General features: G+C 44.1%; 1 protein-coding gene across 1 annotated transcript in view; it reads right to left on the reverse strand.

The window, feature by feature from the left end:
• LOC138497466 (opsin-5-like) overlaps window positions 1–18,348 on the reverse strand; it is a 973,497-nt gene that overhangs the window by 164,161 nt on the left and 790,988 nt on the right. The window lies entirely within an intron of this gene.

Genomic DNA, 18,348 nt, shown 5'->3' on the forward strand with positions numbered 1-18,348 from the left:
AAATACCCTAGACAGGAAGCAATAACACATGAGTGGCACTGTCAAATGTCACTTCCATCCTGTCATTCCACAACACATGGGTGAATGCACACAACACACATGCAGAAACAGTCCTGGTGCCTGCAATCAACATCAACATCCATGTAGAAGGGCCCCTGTGAACCAAGATGTTGCCTTCAAAGTCACATGCATCCATGGCATTTCAAAGTCACACACACATCTCTCAGGCACACACACACACATGTGCACCATACATGTATATGACATCAGCACCCATTCCTCACCCCCCTTCATGTCCAGGAACAGAGACAGCCATGCTTTCATGTGTGCATTCTGCATAGTGCTCCCCATGTTGCATTAAAACACATGCACCAACCATGTGGTTCACACATAACTGGTCTCACATGCATGACCATGATGTCCCTGCACACACACATCCAAACATGGCCTATGTCACACATACAGGCAAGCATCAGACTACCAGCACACTGCAACATGCCCTGTCTCACACAGCAATGCTTGGCCACTTACCGCTGAACTCCAGACGGGTCTGCCGCCGAAGGATCTGGGCGTGGAGCGCTGGGCCTATGCGTTCCAGGACCCTCATCTGGATGTTACTCATGCGTGCCCGGCCCCCCTCCGCGAGGCGCCGGGCCTTGTGGAGGGTCCTGGACCTGAAGTCCTCCCAGCGCTTCTTGACGTGCTTGATGTTGCGGGTTGCCACCCCCTCCGCGTTGATGGCAACCACTACGTCGTCCCAGATCCTCTCCCGTCCTTCCTTGTTGGCGGGTGATGTTCCGAAGAGGGCATCATAATGCCCCAGGGCATGCTCCACCAGGACACCAACTTCGGTGGCAGTGAAGCTGCCTGGCTGGGGGTTGCCAGTGGTGCCAGATGGAGATGTGCCCGACATGGCAACCCCAGAGGCAGGAGTGGGTGGGCAACTGGGTCCTGGGGCTGGGCTGTGGAGCGATGGTATCCCAGTCGGGAGTCTTCTGTTCCAGCATGGGTGGACACAGCAACTGGACCCCTGCAGATGGCTGATGTCCAGGCACCAAATAGCAGGGCACATGGGCAGCAGACAGTCAGGCAGCAGCAGATGGCAGGTGGGAGCGTGCTTGGGGCTCTGGGGGGCAGGAAAATGGCCTTCAGGGCAGGAGCGTGGTCTTCCGCTTGTGTATGCGTGGCCAGCTTGATACAGAGTGATTTGGCACGTGAAAAAATTGCACGTCAGCACGTAATTCGAGGAAAGGCCCTTAGCGCGTAAGCGGGTCAGCACACGTACGCGATTTCATTGGACCAAAGGCCCTTAGCGCGTAAGCACGTCTGTGACGTATCGCGCACGGGCGTTGCCCTTTCGCGTGTAAAACTTCACGCGAACCCCAGGACTACACGTACCCCACTCGCACAGGGCCCTTTCGCATGTAAAACTTCACGCGAACCCCAGGAATACACATACCCCACTCGCACAGGCCCTTTCGCGTGTGAAACTTCCCGCGCACCTCTGAAATACAAGTACCCGGATCCAATCGCGTGTGACACTTCCCGCGAACCCCCGTAATCACGTACCCTGCTGAAATCGCATGTGAAACTTCCCGCAAACCCCGGTTATACACGTACCCCACTCGCACAGGCCCTTTCACGTGTGAAACTTCCCGTGAACCCCGTAATACACATACCTGTATCCAATCGCATGTGAGACTTCCTGCGAACCCCCGTAATACACGTACCCTGCTGAAATTGCATGTGAAACTTCCCGCGAACCCCAGTTATACACGTGCCCCACTCGCACAGGCCCTTTCGCGTGTGAAACTTCCCGCAAACCCCGTAATACACGTACCCTGCTCCAATGGCATGTGAGACTTCCCGCGCATCCCCAAAATACACGTACCCAGATCTAATCGCGTGTGAGACTTCCCGCGAACCCCCATAATACACGTACCCTGCTAAAATCACGTGTGAAACTTCCCGCAAACCCCAGTTATACACGCACCCCACTCGCAGAGGCCCTTTCGCGTTTGAAACTTCCCGCAAACCCCGTAATACAGGTACCCTGCTCCAATGGCGTGTGAAACTTCACGCGAACCCCAGTTATACACGTACCCCACTCGCACAGGCCCTTTCGCGTGTGAAACTTCACGCGAACCCCAGTAATACACGTTCCCCCGCTTGGCGTTTGCTGTTTGGCAGCCCTGTAAACTGGTCCAGGGTGTAACGCTTACCTTAGACTCCTCGGGGACACCACTTGATATTCGGAAACTTCTCAGGGTGCGCTGTTATCTTATCCCAATTGGACTCTCTATCTATACATGAAAACAATTACCACACTCAATAACTAAGTGATTCCTAAAATAGGGAAAAAAGAATCACCTTCAAAATAAACTGTATTCTTCGGTTACCTTAGTTGGTGATTTGGTTAGCTCTCCATCCTGCTTCTGCGCAGGGGTGCGTGTTCTGAAGAAGGGACGTGAGGAGAATGGAATTATCCTTAAACTTCCAGAAATGTCTAAAGGGGTACACTTCCTAACAGTGTCAGACAGGAATGGTGTCACTAACCCTCTAAATGCAGAAACACCCTAATGTGTCTAAAAACTGAAGTGCACAACCCGCAACATTTTTGGTTCCAAAATGCGTAAACTTAGTGTACCTGATGACGACAGAAAAAACGAACACTAATGTTCCTAGAAACAATTCTCCACACAACCCTCTTAACTTCTGTGAGGTGAATATGGTTTGAACATTCACTTGCGCGAAAGAACTAATGTGTGAAAAGCAGTTGCTACTATAGGAACCATTAATCTATAGCGAGAACTAAAAGGGAAAGATACTTGCTGTGAAAACAACAGGGGCGACAGAACTGGGAGGTGCGCCTCGAAAACTCTCCTCACAATAAACGCCAACTGGAAAAGCGTAACCGCCAACACCGCACTGAAGAAAGCCAACTTTACACAGAATTCACAACTTGGGACAGCGGACTGGACGGGAAAAGCTATTCCAGGGCACTACAGAAAAGGGTTTCCATGGAATACTAGGGAAGCTGAGGAATTCCTGTCAGAGGGCTGAACCGCGGTAAGCGTTCGCTGAGACAGCTGAAGACGCGAAGCGCCGTTGAGCAAAGGGGCGGGGCTTAAATACTCCCGAGTGACAGAAAACTAGACTGCTGGCCCACCTAGAGGTTGTAACTACAGGCAGCCATGTTGAGTGATGAGGAAGAGTCAACCTGCCTATTCTTAGACCAGCAACTGTAAGCGGCCAACCAGGAACTCTTGGAAATTCTTTTGCGAGGGAACCCCGTAATCATGACAGTATTCCCCCCCAAGGCCCCTCCAAAACAGAAATTCCCTCTCCCTGGTTTGGATGGGTGGTTGCGGTGAAACATTCTGAGTAGCCTAGGGGCATGAACATTCTCGCAGGGTTCCCAAGTTCTGTCTTGAGGGCCATAACCTTTCCAATCCACTAAGTAGAATAGCCTATTACGCACAATTTTGGAATCTAAAATGGCCTTGACCTCGTATTCTAGTTGGTCATCATCAATGACCACAGGGGCTGGTGCTTCGGAGATTCGTGTGTTTGGATTAACAGGCTTTAAAAGAGAGACGTGAAATACTGGATGGATTTTCATGTTCTTTGGAAGGGTTAACTTGATGGCCACGGGATTGATGATTTTTTCAATTGCAAAAGGTCCCAGGAAGCGGGGAAGGAACTTTCTAGCTCCCTTCAAGGTCAGGTTTCGGGTGGCCAACCAAACCAAATTCCCCACCTCATACTCTGGTGCAACACTTCTTTTGTCATCTGCAAATTTTTTCTGGGATTTTTTGGCCATGGATAATTGTTCTCGAGCTTGAGCGATGGCTGAGGTGATTTTCTCATGCAGGGATTTTACTGCTGGCATTTCTAACGGTTCAGGTGGATCGTAAGCTGAGGTGCGTGGATGTCGGCCATGTAAGGTGTAAAAAGGACTCAAACCAGTGGAGGAATGAACAGAATTGTTATATGCATATTCGGTTATCCACAAAACATTTAGCCAGGTGTTCTCCAATTGATGCAACATACATCTGAGGTACTGCTCTAGAGTTTGATTGGTTCGCTCAGTTTGACCGTCAGTTTGGGGATGATGACTGGTGGACAAACGTACATCAACTTTGGCCAATTCACAACATCTTCTCCAAAACTTGGCGACGAATTGGCTACCTCGATCAGAGATTATCACCGCAGGAAAGCCATGCAGCTTCACAATATTCTCCAAAAAGGTTTTTGCCAGAACTGAGGCTGACGGCAATCCTTTCAATGCGATAAAATGTGCCATTTTGGAGAACAAGTCCACCACCACCATGATCGTGTCAAACCCTTCACAAGGAGGTAAATCGGTGATGAAGTCCATGGAGATGGTGTGCCAGGGGGTTGGTGGCACACTCAATGGAAGAAGCAAGCCTGCAGGTTTTCTCTTTTGATTCTTATTTTGAGCGCAGTTACCACAAGTTTTCAAATGCTGAATGACATCTTTTCTCCAGGTAGGCCACCAATAAGATCTTTTAACTTTCTCCATGGTCTTTTTGATTCCGGGGTGACCTTCCAAAAGAGCGTCATGATAGTTGGTAACCACTCTTTCTTGTAGTTGAGGCGTGGGCAAGTATAACCGTTCTTGATAAAAGGGAAGACCCTCCTGCACTGTAAAGCCTACTCCTCTGGACTCCCAGTTCAACAATTCATCCTGCGTAAGATGGTTTTGAATTTCCCTTTTTAACTCTTCAAAGGCAGAGTCCGTTGTGTTCATTACTCCCAGGATCTTTTCTCCAGAAATGATCTCCACTGGATTCACTGGCACATAGGCTTCTTCTCCATTACCCATTCGAGACAAGGCATCAGCCTTACCATTTCGCACTCCTGGTCTGAAAGTAATAACAAAGTCATATTCCGCTAGAAAGAGGGCCCATCGTAGCTGTCTTGAAGATTGTGCCTTTGCAGAGCGTAAGTATTGCAAGTTCCGATGATCGGTGAAGATGGTCACCGTGTGTCGTGCGCCCAGCAAGTGATGCCTCCATTCCTTCAAGGCACAAATTATAGCCAAAAACTCCTTATCGGTAATGGTGTAATTTAATTCTGCAGCAGCGAACTTCCTTGACCAGAAAGCTACGGGGTGCAATTCTTGGGTGTCAGGATCACGCTGAGACAATACGGCTCCCATAGCCACGTTAGAGGCATCAGTCTCGACTACAAACGGAAGATCAGGTCTTGGATGTTGTAGAACAGGTGCAGCAGTAAATTGCTCTTTTAATTTCTTAAATGCCTCATCAGCTTCATTAGTCCATTCAAATTTCCTGTTTTTTCGAAGTAGTGAGGTGATAGGATGAACTAGGCCAGAGAAATCAGAAACAAAACGCCGATAGAAATTCGCGAATCCCAGAAAACTCTGAACTCCTTTGACAGAAGTTGGAGCAGGCCAAGACAGGATGGCATCAACCTTTCTGTTATCCATTTTGACTCCACTAGAAGATAGAATGAACCCCAAGAATTCAATCTCAGGGACGTGAAAATGACACTTTTCCAATTTCACATACAGAGAATTGTCTTGGAGCCTTTGAAGCACCGATGTCACGTGCCTTACATGATCCGCCAGGTTTGCAGAGAAAATTAAAATGTCGTCCACATAGACCACCACACAGATGTCCAGTAGATCTCTGAAGATATCATTCATAAAGGCCTGGAAGGCAGCAGGAGCATTGCAAAGCCCGAAGGGCATGACTTGATATTCGAAGAGCCCGAATCGTGTCCGAAAGGCGGTTTTCCACTCCTCACCTTTCTTAATTCGAATGAGATGATAGGCACCTCTTAGATCAAGCTTGGTGAATATTTGTGCCTGCTTCACCTGATCCAGCAAGGTCGAAATAAGGGGAAGAGGATAGCGGTTCTTCACCGTGATTTGATTCAGTGCTCTGTAATCTATGCAGGTTCGCAAATCCCCTTCCTTTTTGGGCACAAAAAAGAGAGGAGATGCCACCGGTGACTTGGACGGTCTAATAAACCCATTGGCCAGGTATTGATCCAGATAAGCCTTTAGATGAGCATTTTCTTTTTCAGTGAGGGCATAAATTCTGCTACAAGGAAGCTGAGCCCCTGGAATGAGATCAATTTGACAGTCATAGGGTCTGTGAGGGGGCAAAATTTCTGCCTGTTTTTCTTTTTGGAAAATATCCTGGAATTTTTTGTATTCTACTGGTAATGAACCTATGAGACCCAAGGTGGTGTAGATAGTCATCTCAGACTGCCTGGCGTCCTTTGGACCTTCTGCAGAAAAACACATACTTTGGCACTTGGAGTCAAACTTCAATGTCCGGGAACACCAATCGATCACAGGGTTATGCTTCTCCAACCAAGGTATTCCCAAGATGATCTGGAATTGAGGAGCTTGAATCAGGTCAAAAGAGATCCTCTCCCTGTGTCCTTCCTGGCAAAGCATTAAGAGGGGGTCAGTGCACTGGGTCACGGGACCTGACACCAAAGGTGTACCATCCACTCCGGAGACGTTTTCAGCTTCCAACTTATTCCTCAAGGGGAATCCCAATTTACTAGCCAGATGTTGATCCATGTAGTTGCCAATGGCCCCACAGTCTATGTACGCAACCAATGCATGCCTCTGTGTGGGGTTATTGTGGCAAGAAAGGACAATAGGACACACGAAGTGTGAGGTCGCTGCAACCTTTTCCATGCTCGACAAGCGGACCTCTAAACTTGTCGGGCACTGGAGTTTTCCGCCGTCTGTTCTTTTTTATCCGGATTGATTCCTCCTAAAGGCCTCCGTGAAGGTTTTACTGGACAATCCTTTAAAAAATGACCGGCCTTGCCACAATACAAACACAACTGCAACTGTCGTCTCTTCTCTCTCTCTGCTTGGGAAATTGGGCCTCGAATTCCGCCCAACTGCATGGGTTCATTGGGAACATCTAATCCTGACTTCGACGTTGGTTCTCGGGAGCGGACTACAAAGGGTCGACTGTCCTGACGAGCTCGATCCGTTCTCCTATCCTGAAGACGATGATCCAACTGGATTGTCAGGTCTATGAATTCTGTGAGACATTCGGGCGGATTGACAACTTGAGCGAGAACATCCTTCAGCTCACTGCGCAGACCACGATAAAACAGTGTCACTCTCTTTTCTGTAGGCCAATTAGTTTCTGCCACTAATCGATTGAAAGTAGCCACGTAAGCAAGCAGCTCCTGATTGCCCTGCTTGAGTGACAGTAACTCATTGTCCAATGCCTGACCTTGTGAATGGCGAGCAAACAATTTCTCTAACTCTCTCTGGAATTCTGAAAAGTTCTGCAACACGGGATCATCCCGATTAACCAAAGGAATGGACCAATCTGCTGCATGACCACCCAAATAAGACAACACGAAAGCAACCTTTGATTGGTCAGTGGAGAAAACCCCAGGTCTGCACAAAAAATGTAGTCTACACTGATTTAAAAACACGGCAAACCTTTTCGGGTCCCCCGTGAATCTCTCAGGAGGGGCTAAGGGAATATTTCCTGGAATTACCACTTGGAACGGAACTGAGGGCGATGTAGAAGAGGAAGCTTGGGCATTACCTTGGGGAAGGGGAACCTGTCCCGCCTGATTCTGTAATAACTGGCGAGCCAACTCTTCAGTTCGTTCCCTATTGATTCCCAGTTCCCTTCTAAGAGCGCCGGTTTCGGACCGGGCTGCATGGACTTCAGCTCTAAGTTCTCCCAGTAGTTGAGCTAACTGATCTACCTCAGAAGTTCCCATGATGCCCAGGCGGAGTATTTTTTATGACTGGCTTCGCGTTCTGTAACGCTTACCTTAGACTCCTCGGGGACACCACTTGATATTCGGAAACTTCTCAGGGTGCGCTGTTATCTTATCCCAATTGGACTCTCTATCTCTACATGAAAACAATTACCACACTCAATAACTAAGTGATTCCTAAAATAGGGAAAAAAGAATCACCTTCAAAATAAACTGTATTCTTCGGTTACCTTAGTTGGTGATTTGGTTAGCTCTCCATCCTGCTTCTGCGCAGGGGTGCGTGTTCTGAAGAAGGGACGTGAGGAGAATGGAATTATCCTTAAACTTCCAGAAATGTCTAAAGGGGTACACTTCCTAACAGTGTCAGACAGGAATGGTGTCACTAACCCTCTAAATGCAGAAACACCCTAATGTGTCTAAAAACTGAAGTGCACAACCCGCAACATTTTTGGTTCCAAAATGCGTAAACTTAGTGTACCTGATGACGACAGAAAAAACGAACACTAATGTTCCTAGAAACAATTCTCCACACAACCCTCTTAACTTCTGTGAGGTGAATATGGTTTGAACATTCACTTGCGCGAAAGAACTAATGTGTGAAAAGCAGTTGCTACTATAGGAACCATTAATCTATAGCGAGAACTAAAAGGGAAAGATACTTGCTGTGAAAACAACAGGGGCGACAGAACTGGGAGGTGCGCCTCGAAAACTCTCCTCACAATAAACGCCAACTGGAAAAGCGTAACCGCCAACACCGCACTGAAGAAAGCCAACTTTACACAGAATTCACAACTTGGGACAGCGGACTGGACGGGAAAAGCTATTCCAGGGCACTACAGAAAAGGGTTTCCATGGAATACTAGGGAAGCTGAGGAATTCCTGTCAGAGGGCTGAACCGCGGTAAGCGTTCGCTGAGACAGCTGAAGACGCGAAGCGCCGTTGAGCAAAGGGGCGGGGCTTAAATACTCCCGAGTGACAGAAAACTAGACTGCTGGCCCACCTAGAGGTTGTAACTACAGGCAGCCATGTTGAGTGATGAGGAAGAGTCAACCTGCCTATTCTTAGACCAGCAACTGTAAGCGGCCAACCAGGAACTCTTGGAAATTCTTTTGCGAGGGAACCCCGTAATCATGACACAGGGTTAGCGCAACCCTTTGCACTGGATTGGGGATATTGATGGCTTTTCCTTGCGCGAGGGCGTTCTTGGGGGCTTAACTGGCGCTGCTGCAGGGTCGCTGCGCCACTCTGCGCCAAGGCTGGTTTTGGAGGCTAAAATCCATGAATACGCTGTGTGTGGAAATCGATTTTAGCGCATGCGGCTGGCGCAGACATTCGCACGCACACACTGTGCGCCAGCCGCGTGCGCCACTTGTGCGTGAAATTCTATGAATTACCCCCACAATGTTGAATCAGCAGTCTGAAATCATGTTCAGTAAATCTCAAGATTATGAGCACATGCCATTTTGCATTGCGGTAAAGGTTATAAAAACAGAACTTTAAATGGAAAACTATATTAAGTGTGCCTACAAGCCAAGACTGGTTATTTCACCTAGCATGCAACAACTTCAGTTGTGCCATGTTCAAGACATAGGGCCTCATTATAAGGTTGGCGGTAGCCTTGCCGGTAAAACCGGCAGGCTGCCGCCAAACTTCAGAACATTTCCAGAACCCGGAAATGGGCAATTGCTGGTGCATTCCGGCCCGCCAGACCCGATATTTGCCCATTCGCAGGCACCAGAAAAAGGATGCTCCCTAGATGGTGGGCGTTGCCCCTCATGCCACACCATATCTACATCAATGAGATGAGAAGAAGGATTCATCAGGTTAATAGAGCCTGCATATCCTGTAAAGCATGTACACATTCAAAATGTCTCCTGCTATGCCCGTATGTGGCATTATCTAGTAGCCTGCTTGCTGAAATGCTTGGATGTGTGCATGGAATGTCAGTGGAGCTTGGGTGACTGTTCCTAGAGTGGCAGCTGGAGGCAGAGCTTGTTTAGGTGTGGATGGTACAGTATTTGCTGTGCTCTTACTATGTTACTTACATGGTACTGGACTTACCTTCAGGGTCAAGAATAAAGAAACGTACCTACTGTCCGTGCTTCTTCTGTGTACTTCATTGCATGGGCCTAGGTTACTTCACAATACTGCCTTCATGCCGAGGCACTGCATAATGAATTATATTACGCAGTGATACTCATTATATCCCCAAATATCCTGAGCATGTATCTTGATGTGTCTTGATGGGGAGCTAAGCATGAAGCCTGCACGCGCTTTAATTTGATTACTGCAGAAATGTGATAAGCACCAATCTTGACTTTGCTACCAGACTTTATGTTGGTCTTTTTGAGTGCCAGTGGAAATTCCACCAGCAAGTTAAAAATATTGCTGCCAGACCCCGTTTTCCATTTACCAAGAAGCCAACACTACTCCATGTGAGAGCTGAGATTGTCCTAAAACTCTTGTGTGGAATTTACAGATTGCCTCCAGTGCCTGTACTCATTTCCTAGTTTCCCTCTATGTGCAGATTATCACGTACTAAACCAGTCAGTTTCTGCATCAGTAAGAGAAGATGAATATTGTATTACAGTCCAAGCGCTAGAACTACGAAACAAGATTCTTCGCAAATTCAGGCCAGTCCGCCCTCATGTACCTGAGGAAAGTTGTTTTGATGTTCCTGCTCATCTAATTACAGGTCCCACCCATTTCACAGCATTCCCAACCCTCTCCATGCTCAACAGAAGTGCTCATGGCATTTACAGGCTTGGCACCTACTGTGCACCTTATAGTACTTTGTGAAGTATAACAATTAACGTCCAACCTACACATGCTGCATGCCAAAGCCATTCCCTAATGATGGGATGTGAGGTCTGCCACCCAGGAAAATGACAAGAATTTCAATGGCCACAGAGGGAAAACACCCAACACCATCAGGTGCCATCATATACTCAGAAGATTTGTTTATAGTATATAGTCACATAGACACAAGTCAATTTCTTTCATTGATTTATGGAATAGTAAGTGGCCAGTGATTGGCCTCAAGGCATACAGAGGAAAGGGCCTGCCAGAAAATAGCCGTTTGCAATGTCAGTGGACTTGATATGTGGACCCACAACTGTGAAAAAATCTTTACTTAAGGCTGGGTTAAGACTGGTCTATTGTAACAAAAGCCCAGGAAATACTGCAGGGATGAGAAGTGCAGCTCCCCGTTATTTAGACGACAGAATAACTAGATACACGGCCAGCAGACACACCAGAAACAGCAATGCTAACCTTCTCGCTGTTCCCAGATTCAAGTGAACGAAAATGGGCGGCAACAGCTTCCAGGTTTTTCACTGTGGTGTGTTCATTGGAAGCACCTTTTTCTCTTTGGAAAAATGAACAGGTGAATGGGACTAGGTAAAAAACTTTTTTTATTCATTATTCAATATTGCGCTACTGTTAAAAGATGCTAGCCCAAATGCTGTCTACCCACACCCTGTACAGCGGTCCGCTGCTCTCGAGCTAGGTCTGCGCTTTACACAATAAAATAAATGAAATAAATGACTTAATAACTTTTGAATCGTTTCATGAATTTGCCTTAAAATGTCCAGTTTGGATGGGCCCATGTCAGACGTTATTTTGGCAACTGTCATCCAGATCCATCAAGAGAATTAAAGGTAAAGCACAACAACCTTATGGTAGATTTAAAATGGTTTGAAAAAACTCTTTCACCTGAAATGTGAAAGCAGAATAATCCATTTGAGCCAAGTCACACATGCCACAATGCCACCTAGTACCCATCGCTGGAAGTTCACCTACAGTTCAGAGCCATATCCCCATGACATTGTGGGTATGCAAATTAAACCAAATGCACGTCTTTTTCTCCAGAAAATGGTCTTTGACTTACAGGGCAGAGCTACTTTGTAAATAGCTTTATCAACCTAAGACAGGCATTTCTCAAAGCTGCAGAGAACCACATACCTGGTTGGACCCGTTTTAGGAATCATCAGTGTAGTCTTGACAGCCTTGTGATTGGAGAATTGAAGCATGTTTAACGAACAGCAGCAAAATTATGGTGGTTTTAATAACGCTTGAAAAAAACCTTTCACCTAAAACGTGAAAGTATAATAATCCATTTGAGCTAAGTGACAAAAGCCAGAGCACCACCCAGTAACCATCAGTAGAAGTTCACCTCCAGTTCAGAGCCCCATCAGCAAGGAATTATAGATATGCAACAGTGTTGTGTGTATTACCTTAGAGTTGCGCCTACAGTTATCAAGAAATAGTATTGATTATTTGGTTAGTATTGTGGTAATAAGGCAGAGACACAATAAAGTTAAGATTGCTTGTTTACTCAAATGTAGTTGTTGCCTACATCGTTCAGATATATTGTTAGCTTCACAATATATATCTGTCTTGTGGTACTGAGATTCTTATGAGTCCATTCGTGTAAGTCCTTAGATGTCCTCATTGGGTTTTCATTCTCATGGGTCCATATATGTAGGTCTTGATGTCCTTTTTGATTGCAATTCAAATATATTGTTGATTTCACAATAGATAACTAATTGTAGTACTCTTATGAATCAGGGTCCTATTGATGTCCTCATTACAATTTCGTCCTTTAGGTGTCTTGAAAGTCAAATGTAATTTTACTGCTGTGTATTTCCTCTGATTGTTATTTTGCCTCTTCTGTGTATTACCTCTTATTATAGTTTTGCCTCAACACGTGTTTCCCCAGTAGAGAATATACTGGTTCCTCAGGAGGGCTTTAGGTGAATAGACACCTGTGTGGTTAAGTGGGCCTATTAATCACTGTATGGACAACAGAAAAAAGTAAATAGAATCAGTAAATAAGAGTATCGCAGTAGAGGAAGAAAAAGAGTGGGAGAAAAGTTGGCACAATATTGTGTTCTGCTTACAAGTTAACAATAAAGATTTTTACAAATTATGCTCGTTGCTGAACAGTACTGGTTTCACAGATATCATTTTGAACGCAATGAATCATTTGCAGTCTTCGGCATTACTATTGATCGGCTGTTGTGTGGTATGTAGCCCACATTTTATTGCCCGATTGAAGTTTCTATTTCAGAACTTTGTTTAAAAACCGTATTACTCATTGGTGAGCTTACCTCAATGGGTTAAGGGGTTTCCTGCTTGTCGTACAGAGTCCTTTGTTGGCTTCTGGTTTATATCCTTTTGGAGTTTTTAAGATGTATCAATGGATCAGTGGTTGTAGAGTTTTCCACTTGCGGCGGGTGCCTAAAAAATATTGTGCTGTAATTAACAAATGTTTGGATAATAGCGGAGCTTTAAAAACGGCGTTCCCATGGCTGTATGTAACGGAGCTTAGCGCTCGTCATTATTGCGGTATCTAGATTGTCCCCGCAATTGGCAGGAGTAAAGAAAAAAATGCGCGCTTACCTTTAATATATAGTTCGATAGTGTTGTCGGAAAGTGGTTCGGTATGATAACCGAGTTCGAATCAAGACGTGATGCTACAATAGTGCATCCGCGTTCTTGTTTTTATATTGCGTGGTGACATTGAATTGTGACGTAAGTGCGTAATGAGTAGCGTAATGTTAGATTGGTCGGTTGGCCCGTGCCGAGTGCCATCTTGGAATGGGAAGAAATATTCACATTTTGAGTATGATATATAATGTTGATAATTTTATTGCGTTCTACATTGTTGATTGCAAAAATTCAGAGTTTAGATACAAAAACCAGAGCACATGTACGTTGTAGGACCGCAAATATGCTTGTATTGCGGTAGTGGTGACATATAGTAGTCATGCTGCTGATTTAAAGCGAACTGTTGAAATGAATTCTATTTCTGCACTGAAGTCACTTGCTGAGTGCTTGAGAAATACCGTGTAATGACGTGTAGTGATCGTGCCGCTAATTTAAAGCAAACTTTTGAAAAGAATTGTATATCTGCACTAAAATCACTTGCTAGGTGGCTCGAGAAATGTGGTGATTTATGTTGGTTATTTATGGGCTGAATTTTTCAAAGAAAATGGACCAGCTCATTGTCTGAATTTAAACCAGTGTGACAACAATCCATTACACAGATCCATTTTGCTTCTTGTTGGTGAAGTAACCGTTCTCTGTTGCCTCCCCTTTTGAGGAGGGTTGATTTTTTGTATGCCAAAGAATTTGATTGTCTCCATGTGCTCCAGTGGATGTTTTGAGAGGAAATGGAGAGCCAGTGGGGACGTCATGAATTTGTTTTTTATGCTTCGAATATGTTCTGATATCCGGATTTTAAGTTTGCGAGTTGTACTGCCTATGCAAATTTTGTGGCATGGGCAGGTAATGCCATAAATAACATATTTGCTGTTGCAATTAATGAAATCTTGAATGTAGGCATCTTTGCCATTCGGTAGTTTGAAGGATTTTTTGGCATCCTCTGTGTATTGACAGAAATTGCAGGAGCCACATTTAAAATTTCCTTGAAGTTTGGCTTGATTCCAGAGTTGTTGGAGACCAGGTTCCTTGTTGTGATATTGAAAATGAGAAGGACAAAGAATATTTTTAAGATTCGGCGCTCTCCGGAAAGTAAGGTTTGGATGATCTGTAAGGTGCTTACTAAGGTCTTCGTCTGCCTTGAGAATATTCCAGTGTTTTGACAAGATCATTCTGAGTTTCTGTGATTCACTGTTGTAGGTAGTTATGAATCTTGGAAGGTTAGTTTTAGATTCTTTGATACTTGTTTTGTTTTGGAGGAGTTCTGTTCTGGGTCTCAAAAGTGTTTTAAGACTGGCCTTTTTGAGTAGTTTTGCGTTGTAACCTCTTGTTTTGAACTTTGATTCTGACATAGACATGTGTTTGGTAAATTCCATTTCTGTTGTACAGTTGCGTTTGGTTCTTAGATATTTTCCAAAGGGAATATTGTTGATAATGTGCTGGGAGTGATTGCTGTGTGCATGTAAGATGCTGTTGCCTGCTGTTGGTTTAACATAAAGTGTTGTTTGAATAGTATTATCTTCTACATAGAGTTCAAGATCCAGGAATTGTATTTTGGTGTACTTTCTTGCATGGTAAGTTTGAGGTTGTAATTGTTGTTATTTAGATGATGGTGGTATTCTTCTAGTTGGGCTTTTGTTCCATTCCAGATTACCAAAATGTCGTCAATAAAGCGCCCCCAGTACACCACACAGTTTTGCTTGTAGAAGAGCGGATGTTTCCATGCATGATAAAGTTCATAGTGGCCCATATAGATGTTTGCATATGGGGGCGCAAATTTGGCTCCCATTGCTGTACCCTGGGTTTGACTATAGATTTGGTTATTGATTGTGAATATGTTGTTGTTTAGGGTGAAATTGAGCATTTCTAGTAACATGAGGTTATGTTGAAAAAATGAAATAGATCTTGTTTTGAGGAAGTGGTGAGTGGTTTCCATTCCTTTGGTATTTAATATACTGGTGTAGAGGGATGTTACATCGAAGGTAACAAGATGAAAATTTGGTTCCCAATTTACAGACGATAGTTGCTGTATCACATGCTTTGTGTCTTGAATAAACGATGCCATACTTTTTGCTAGAGGTTGAAGATGATTATCAATGAATTCCGAAATTGGTTCCGTGAGGGAACCTATGCCATTAATGATTGGTCTTGTCGGTGGCAATTGTTTGAATGGCTTATGAATTTTGGGTATGAAGTAAATGGTAGCCATAATCGGTGTTGGTGTATTCATGAAGGCATTTTCATCTTCTGTCAAGAGGTCGGCTTCCAACCATTGGTTGTTCAGGGACTGCCATTCTTTGACTAGGTGCGGTATTGGATTATGATTGAGAAGTTTATAACATTTTGTGTCAGATAGGTGGATAGAGGCCATTTTGAGGTAATCCTCAGTTTTGATTAAAACAATTTTGCCACCTTTATCTGCTTGTTTTAGGATTATTCCATCATTCTTTTTGAGTTCTTTAATTGCTTTGGTTTCTTTGTGGGATAGATTTGAGATGTATTTAGGTGTTATAGATCCTTCAAAGTACATCTTGCGCAAGTCATTAGTGACTAGTTGGTTGAAAATATCAACTGCATTGTCTGCTTCAAAGAACGGATTAAATTTCGATTTTGGTTTCAATTTAGTTGGTATTGAGAGATAAAGAGGAATATCCATGTCTTGGGCGAACTATGGTATACTGTGTTGATTTTGGGTATCTTCTAAATTCATGAGATCAATGGTACTTTCTACTAGATGTCCTGAAAGATGAGATGGTGTTATTTTATTTATTTTGGCTTGTTTCAAAGATTTATTCTTGAAGTATTTTTTCAACTTTAAAGTTCGACAGAATTTGTAGAGATCCAAGTTAACTTTGAAGAAATCTAATGAATTGGAAGGACTAAAGGAGAGACCTTTGTTGAGAGCTGAAGTTAATTCTTTGGATAATATTGTGTTGGTGAGATTGACTACTAAGTTCTCCTGGATTTTGAGTTCTTTGAACGGGTGAACACTCCTTGTGTGTTGCTTTCTGCTCCAGAGGCTGCCGCTCTCTCTCTTTCCTCTTCTTGTTGGCTTCCATTTTTCGATGTACTTGGTTGGTTTGATGATTGAGGAAAGAGTGGTTTGAAAATTGAATAAGTTATGGCGAGTCGATATCTCTGGTATACCTCTAAAAAAGGAAAAGGATCCTCCTCTCTGATGGGATATGTAGTGGATGATGTTGTTTTGTCAGTTTCACTCTCGCTCTCTGTCTCAGCTTCAGAAGAGGTGGGCGTGTATTGTTTGGCTGGTTTGGTTTTAGATGGTGGTTTAGCTGGTGGTTTGGTTGGTTGTTTTGCCTGGGGTTTTGGAATGAGTAGACCCTCTTGAATTTATAGTCCATCTCGTCCCTGTAAAATTTTCGTTGCTTTTTGATTTTTAGTTCAGTTGTGAAGGCTGTAAGGAAGTTATCCAAGATTTGATCATTTTTAAAGGTTGCTTCTGGTGAGTTAAGGTCTTCTATTTGTTTTTTGATTTTGTCTATTTCCTTTAGAGTAATTTGATGGTCTTTTTTACCATGTTTGATAATTCTGTATATCATTTCCTTAGAGGTGTTAACTAGCAAGGTTTCCCATTCTTTAAGTTCTTCAATATCCTCCTCTTCAAAGGAGGGAAATATGCAGATTCGTAAACCTCTTGGTATCCGATTGACTTGTAGATATTTTTCCAGGGTTGCAATTTCCCACCATCTGGATATTTCTTTTTTGGAAAGTTGTTCTAACTGTTCAAATAACATTTTTAATGAGGTTTTTAATGAGGTTCCATTGGATGGTTTGTTTTGATCTCTTTTAGTTGGATTACTAGAGAATAACTGTTCAGCTTCTTCCATTATTTTTTTGAATTCTTCTGACATGGTTATTGCAATTGATATTGGCTTGGCTCTGCTGAGATTGCTGCTTGAGAGAAAATTAATAGGATATAGAAGTGCAACCTGTTGACAATCTCAAAGTGAGCTCATAAGTGGAAGCCTGTTTGTATAATGAAATAACTGTGGCTGCATGGTAGTACTGCATTGAGGTTGCCCAGTGATGGAAGATAAGAGACTGTCAGGAAAGGAAGAAGGCGATGGATATGGCAGGGGAAATGTGCAAGAAATACACAGTAAACAACCTTGAATATAACAACGTGCATTCAATACCCAAGACTCGTGTATACCACTATATGAAAAGGAATGTAGGGGAAGCACTTAGAACCTCCTTATGACTGAAAGGAAAGTCGGCAAACTCCTTACCCACTATGCTATTACAGATACTGACAGCGCTAAGCCCACGTAGAGGGCAAGCAGGGACAGAATCTGTAAGCTGACACTCTAGACGGTACTGAATAAAGAATTTGGAAACAGTACTCACAAGGACCGGAATGACCACATGAATGCCAGTACTCATGAAGACCGGAAAGACCACTTGGATGTCCGTATTCACGAGGACCGGAAAGACCACTCAAAAGTCAGTACTAACCCACAACCCTGTAAATCAAACAAGAACCCAGAAGGCAGTAAAGGCAAAGAGTGAGGATGACTAAATACCTAAGCCCAAGTCAAGAGGCAAGAAGGAATAGTACAGTGTGGAAAACAAAAGATAATCACACAGGAGCTAGTTACAACAGCTTCCCACACCTAATAATAAAATAGGAAATAAATGTAAAAGTGTAAAGGGAAACATGGCATGGATCCCAATAGAAGGCAAGGATCAGGAGCAGTGAAAACAATATCAAAAGGGAAACTTTCCCACCCATCCAAGGTGAAAAGGCAGGAAACTAAACCTGTAAAGGAAAGATTAATGCAACAAGTCTTTCAGTAGCAAAGGACAATTTCTAGGAAACAGTGAACACAGGCAATTGGGCTACAGCAAAAGGAAAGCTCAGAGAAAGGCTGCCTGCAGACAGAGAATGGGAGTAAGGGATTTCCAAAAGGCAGAAATCAATTAGGCATACAAATACGAATTCCAGGACAAGGAACAAGAAACACTAACTTGAAACTGGGCACAAAAACTAGGAACCAGGAACAAGGGACCAGTCAAGACAGGAACACTGCAACAATGACCAGCGCTGGACTGAAGCAGACTGAGGCTTTTAAAGCTGCTTAACGAGCAACCCCTCAGGCGTGTCGCCTGCTGCAC

Source organism: Ambystoma mexicanum, chromosome 5q (genome assembly GCF_040938575.1).
Source record: "Ambystoma mexicanum isolate Mex_15411 chromosome 5q, UKY_AmexF1_1, whole genome shotgun sequence".
Taxonomy (NCBI): Eukaryota; Metazoa; Chordata; class Amphibia; order Caudata; family Ambystomatidae; genus Ambystoma; species Ambystoma mexicanum.